This window comes from Kryptolebias marmoratus, linkage group LG12, assembly GCF_001649575.2.
Source record: "Kryptolebias marmoratus isolate JLee-2015 linkage group LG12, ASM164957v2, whole genome shotgun sequence".
NCBI lineage: Eukaryota > Metazoa > Chordata > Actinopteri > Cyprinodontiformes > Rivulidae > Kryptolebias > Kryptolebias marmoratus.
In genome coordinates this window covers 2,548,137-2,554,561 of record NC_051441.1, presented here as the reverse complement: position 1 = coordinate 2,554,561, position 6,425 = coordinate 2,548,137, and the positions used below count along the sequence as shown (strand labels likewise).

Here is a 6,425-nt window from a genome sequence, read left to right as displayed (position 1 = left end):
GGGGGGGGGTTGTGTCACAAAATTATGCAGCAAACAGTTTCTTTGAGGGCTGAAAACAAAACAAAAAAAACCCAGAGACATCTGAAAAGTGTGGGAAATAGTAGAAAAAAATCATTTTAAATGCATCTCTCCTGTTTATCTGTTTATCCACACACCTAAAAGTCCAAAAACTGAATCAACCCAGCTCATCAGATCACAACAATGAAGAAAACTATCAACAGAAAGCAACTTTGTCCTTTAGAGTGTCATTTGAAACTTTGTCAAATGAAGAAAATTTAAAGACAAAACAGTTACATGTCATGCATTTCTTCCATGACAAACTAAACGTTGCACAAGAATAAAAAATGTAAACATTTTCCGCCATGAGAAAGGATTAAGGTATATCTATTTATCATCTCTGCGTGGATGAAATCAAATGAGAAGAGGGATGATTCATCCAGATTTGAGCGTGAGGTTGCCCTCTGACTAACGAGACAAATATTCCAGTCACCCGTCCTTGTGGCAGTTACACTGAGCTGGCATTCAGCGCCGCGCAGCAGCCTACGCAGCCGACGAAGCGCAGATTTAGCTGATTGTTTGCCAGAAGGGAAGAGGTCACTTGGAAGGAGTTAAAATAGGTGGAATGATCAGAATGTCAGTGATGCACAAGCTGGCGAGGCTCGTTCGTAGTTTCCTCAGGCAGTGAAGAGATTACAAGGAAAAGCGAGGAAACGCCAAAGAAAAGTGTGAAACAGCAGCTGTCACGGCTTTGTGTGTGTTTGCCTCGCCGGGTGTGTGACGGTGACTGAGTGGATGTATCAGCGAGTGTGTGACTGACAATCCCCTCGCTGACAGGGCCTGTACTCATCAGGGCCACACCCTGGACACAATGGTGAGGAGCAGGGAGGCTCGGTCGACACAAAACCCAGTCACCCCGGGTGCTCAGAGCTGACGATAAATCACATCAAAGTGTGCAGCATCCTGTTTCAGCCAACCATCCAGGTACGGAGCCTGCCAAACGTTTCGTAAATTAGCCCATAAAGTCAAACTGTTGACAAATTCTTTAGGGCTGGGAATCCTGCAGGTTAGAGCTGAAATAAAAAGAGGAAACGAAGAACGAGTGAACCGAACGTGAGTACAGGAGGTTCATTTCAAATCAAATCAGAGTATTTTAGCTAATATACACAAATGGTCAAATGTGTATGACATTAACCATTTAAGATATTATTTCTCCAACATTTACTGCAGCCGTTAACTGTAGGACGTCTGCAGCGCCCAGCAGAAAACAAAAAGTCTGTTGTTCTGGGTTCAAAATGCAGATAACTCAAGTTAAAGTCCAGAACGGTCATAAAACCTACAGCCCGTTTATATCCTTCATGTCTGATAACGAGCTGCATGTAGCCACATAGCTAGCCTAGCGTTAGCCGAGTTTATCTGCTGATCACAAACCACAGCTTTAGGATCAGTTTCTTTTCGTTGTGTAAACTTTTACCTCCTTGGTAATTTCCTTTTACACAAATATACTGGCAGAAAAGTGAAATTCCTGGATGTATTATTTGTTAATGAGCTGTAATTCCCATGTTTGCCTTTATTTGAATAAATAAATAACAGCATAAACATTGTCTCATGTTTAACTAATAATGCCGTGAGTTAAAGTTTACCTATTTTTTTCTTTTAACTAAAACAACACAAAAAACAGTTAAACCCTAAGAGATTTTTGAAAAGTTAAAAGTATAAATAAGTGAATAAAGTTGTATAATAAGCTGGTTAAATTTATTGTAATTTAAGTCTTTATATTTTTGGTCATTTTAAAATTTATTTAAAAATTAAACCGGTTTTATTGGTTAAATTTGAACAGTTTGTTTTTACAGACAGACAGACAGACAGAGGTTTGGTAAAACTGCAGCAGGAGCAGAGCTTCTTCTCCACACTCCATTTGCCACAATGACACGCATCGTTTGCCTGCAAGGCTGAACGAGGACCACGGCGTTCCTGCAGCCTCTGGCCCACACCCAAACACTCTCAATAAACTCACAAACTCTTGAAAGTCAACCCCAAATCAAGCCTCCGCACTTATCTTCGTCCTAATCCCCGCAGCCTGATATTCTATGAAACAAGGAAAAGGAAGAATACCCTGAAACCACGGAGCAGAGCCAAAACAAACACGTGGAAATCGACCACCTCATCGAGCAAAAATCCATGCATAAACAGAGCAAACAGACTAAACTATGACATTAACCGGAAGGTCTCATTAACTGCGCAGATCAAACTGTTTGATTCAGCGCTGGCCATTACTGCAAAATAATTAAACAGCTTTGAATTTTTTTTTTGTTTTTGTGCCTTTGAGATGTTCAGAAACTGAAGAAGTTGCAACTTGCTCCCAAGCATTCCTGTTTTCAGCTTGTCGTTTAACCCTCTCCCTGTTTTACTTTTTACCCTTTAAAGACTCATCAGTTGTTAATTATTAGACTTTTCTCTTTTTTAGAAAACAGCAGATGGCAGAACTGAACTTCCTGTATAAATTTTACTTTCTGAAACACATTGCAATGCCATGCCAGTCCAAAGAAATAAGCTGTTTGGGGTATGTAGATAAAAGTGTTGTTTACGTTGAGTGCATACCCGCATTCCAGATTTGCATATCAATAAATCTGGAAAACTACTGGAGTAAACACTTTCAAACTGCAACGTCTGATAAAGTTCAGGAAAACTTTTACTTCTGTTTGATTTGATAGTTTGCCTTTAAAAGCTGCAAAGACTTTTTATTTGTTTTTATCCATCTGCATCAAATCGTTTGCTTCTCAAACCATCAGAAATCTGAAAATCTGTTAAATGTGTTTAAGTTTCCTGGTTTGTTAGACAAACAGCCCTAACATCTTTTAACATTTAATTGTGATTTCTTGACAATCTGAAGGCAAAAGTCAACTTTTTGACTTGTGTAATTATAAAAATGTATTTTTTTTCCCCATTTCTTTTTGTGGTGACAGAAAGCAGAAACTTTAATGCTGCATAAAAACACATTTATCAAGCCACCTTGTTTCAGAGGCCTTCCTTAAAGACCGAACAGAAAAAAAACTGTAGAGTATAAACAAGGAAGGAAAGTATTTCTAAAGTAAATTTAGCACCTGATGGATAATTCTGACCCCAATGTTGTTGTTCGTGTGAACCACAGGGCTTCAGTCCAGATAAGGAGAAGAAATTGGGGGGATTTTGTCACAGATAGACCCATAAAGCAGCTCCACACCTGGCAGCAGCTACTGTGCCATTAGCCTGTTTACAAAGCAACCCCCCCTCTCATGCGTGGCTAATGTCAGGGATGTCAACATGACAGCGATAATGCAGTGTGTGTGTTAGTGTTAGGACTGCGCCCCGTCCCGATCCTGCCTCTTTGAAGTCGTTTAACCCACAGAGCTGCAGGAGTGGAAGATGTCTGGAGGCGGGTTGTTTGCTCCCTCAAGTTGCACGTTTCTGCAGTCTGTACTTTGGGTTGGCTGAGAGGGACCATGTAAGATGGAAAAACATGCAGGTAAATGTTTGTTCTCGCCTTTATCCCTCTCCGTGGGGGGAAAGAAGGAAGCAGAGGCCTGAAATGAGCTCATTTACTGCGGCCTCGCTGTCCCACTGTGCAAACAGCCCATTAATTCCAGGTCTGTGATTGTTTCATGCCAAACCTGGAAGATTCTGCCTCCTCTCATTAGGAACAGAAGGAAAATAACGGCCTGGCGTTCCTTGAAGGAATGCATATTGCCCCTCACCTTTCATGACAAGAGCTTTCATTCAAGATGGCCACCACAGCCACGTCTTTGTGACGCATTAATGCTGGGAGTACGTGTTGAGGATGACTCCCAGCTACTCCCACATAAACCTTACATGAACATGTTTCATTTTAAGCATGTTGCGGGCATCTTTGTGTTGACTCCAAAGCTGAGGAGTTATTTTGCTAACAGATAGTGTTGACTGACAGCGTAGTGCTCAGAGTTTGTGTTGAGGACGACTCTCAGTTACTACCACACCATACTTTAGCACAATATCTAAAAAACTGACTGAGTTTTAGCCATTTTTGTTGATTAGCTCTGACAGCCATCTTCATTCTGAGAGTCTGGGAGCTTCAGTTACGTCGAGCTCAAAGTGTCGTCAGGGGTGACTCTCAGCTACTACCATGCCAAATTTTAGCTCTGTACCTGGTTGTGTTGTAGCACTTTTGTTGCGTTTGGCAAGCCAGTTGGCTGTGGCGGCCATGTTGAATTGGTTTGGCTGTCGATGTTCTGAAAGTTTCACTGAAAGCCTCCCAAAGAAAACAGATCTGTGGTTTAAAGGTATGTGCCGGGGATGAGCCTCAGCTGCTACCAAACCAGGTTGGAGCTGAATGTCTGTAGATGAATAACTCCAAATAAAAAAATTTTAAAAAACCCAGAGGAATTCTGAGTTTGTGGTGTTTTGGCTGGAAAGCCGAAGATGCCACCCACGGCGCGGCTTCAGCCCCTCATCTGCTGGCAGGATGGAGGTTTCATGTGGCACCCGTGTGTGGGATCTACCTGCGGGTTTGGATTTGGTAGCTCTCACCTCACTTGAGTGGCAGCCAAGGAAAACAAAAATGTCAAACAGCTTACAAGCGCAGGGCTGCCAAGGCAAATGTAAAATATAATGGGAATATCAGACAAGTGCCTACAAGATCTCTGACAAGGGCTTCAAAATGCCTTAATGAACGTAAAAAGTCAAATTAAACAGGAAAGTAAACAAACATTTGATAACTCTGTGCAAGAATGAACCTAAACTTCTGGTTAGAGCTAAGAGATGAGAAAAGATAAAAAGTTTGTGGCCAATTAAGTAACTTTGTGGTTGCTTTGTAGTTCATTTAAGTTTAAAAATGAAAACAGCTGCGTGTGTATGAACTGTGAAGCAGTATTGAGCAGAGTTTAAGGCCTACAAGTGATTTAAAGGCATACCGTTTAGGTGAGATCCGGACCCCGCGTCCTTCCAGCTGACACCGCATTGATTAGAGGGTCCTGTCGCTCAGCTGGGGTTTATTATTTATTCATCAAATAAAGTCAAAACACACGTTCACACGGCAACAACACAGCTAATCGCAAACATTTCTTTCTCCTTTTAGAAGTCCGTGACATTGCATGTGCCAGCAACAACCGACGAGGAGGAAAAAAACAGAAAAGTAAAGCAGTATGTGGAAAACCTTCTCCTGTCCGGTGAGGGAGCGCTTTCTCTGGAGTAAAAAAAATGCGGCCGAGAAAATTAAAATAATAATAAAAAAATGTCAGCGAAATTCAAAATATTCCACGAGCTGGTTCGTAGTCCTCCAGGGCGGCCGGGGAAAGTGTATTTCAGTTCAAATATGCGAGCGAGTGAAGCGGTGGAGAAGTTCACTAAATGTTTTATGAGCCGAACTCCGCCTGAAACGCGTGAAGCTGCCCCACAAGCTAACTCGAGTCAGCTAATCCGCTTCCGGCTGAGAGTTTCAAAATAAAACCTCTTCGAGAAATCTGCGCCTGGGTGGAACGTTGGAGGCGCGGCGATGCTTTTATTTTGAAGTGAAAAAACGGCCGCTTCCGGCGCTAGCTCTTGTTAGCATGTGCTAGTTTGACTCGGGCGAACTTCGCTCCTCGGTTTGTGTTGAGAAGCGCTGAGACGAGGCAGTTTAGGAAATGTGCTTTAAACGAGTAAAATTTGTAGTTATAGATATACAAAAATAAATACCTTTAAAAGAGAAGCGCATTATAGCAAACAGCCATCCAGGAATTCCTTAGAAAAATTAGCCAAAAAGTCGTATTAATTGCTGCTAAGAGTTACAGCATTTATCTTAATTTGCCATTTTTTTCTGTATTTTCTTCTTCCACACCTCAGAACTAAGCAGGAAAACTGTTAGAAACTTCTGTCAGCACGGTTCTGGTCTGTATCCAAGAAGTCTTTAGTTTATTACAGTGTGTTATCACAAACAAACTGTAATAATTCCTGTAAAGTTTGCATGTGCAGCTGCAGAGATGCAACCTGACTCCTCTGCAGTTCATCCCCAGGATGTAACCTTCAGTTTGATGCCAAATTCAAGCCAGACTGCTGCAGATTGCTTCCTGATTGCTTGGCCCAGGTATGTAGATTGAAGCATATGGCAAACATGTGACTTTGGGGGGTTACAGGCACAAACAAATATGGCAAAAATAAGCAAATGACTGAAGATGAAACATAAATCGAATAATGACAGATTCGGTGACAGATTTGACTAGTGCTGGGCGATATAACGATACATATCGTGGGGACGATAGAAAAGTGTCTATCGTGATATATTTTCTTCTATCTCTCTATAGTTTCTGTCGTTTCTATCATAATTGTATCAATGATTCATGTAAATATTTCATAACGTAGGCTACGACGAATGTATTAGTGTTGTCACTTTGCATAAATTCAGTTTATAGAAGTGATAAATAAGAAGAAAAAAATAA

At 41.3% G+C, this 6,425-nt stretch overlaps 2 protein-coding genes across 4 annotated transcripts in view; one reads left to right on the top strand and one right to left on the bottom strand.

Moving 5' to 3' along the window:
- The window catches only part of LOC108237705, a 9,061-nt gene extending 3,657 nt beyond the window's left edge, over positions 1-5,404 (bottom strand). The window contains exon 1 of the mRNA XM_017419325.3: positions 4,923-5,404. The gene's annotated coding sequence lies outside the window, so the exon portion shown is untranslated. The remainder of the gene's footprint in view (positions 1-4,922) is intronic.
- A 184-nt stretch (positions 5,405-5,588) lies between these two features.
- slc1a9 (solute carrier family 1 member 9) overlaps positions 5,589-6,425 on the top strand; it is a 50,654-nt gene continuing 49,817 nt past the window's right edge. For all 3 annotated transcript variants that reach the window (XM_037978526.1, XM_017419471.3, XM_017419470.3), the window contains exon 1: positions 5,589-6,073. The gene's annotated coding sequence lies outside the window, so the exon portion shown is untranslated. The remainder of the gene's footprint in view (positions 6,074-6,425) is intronic.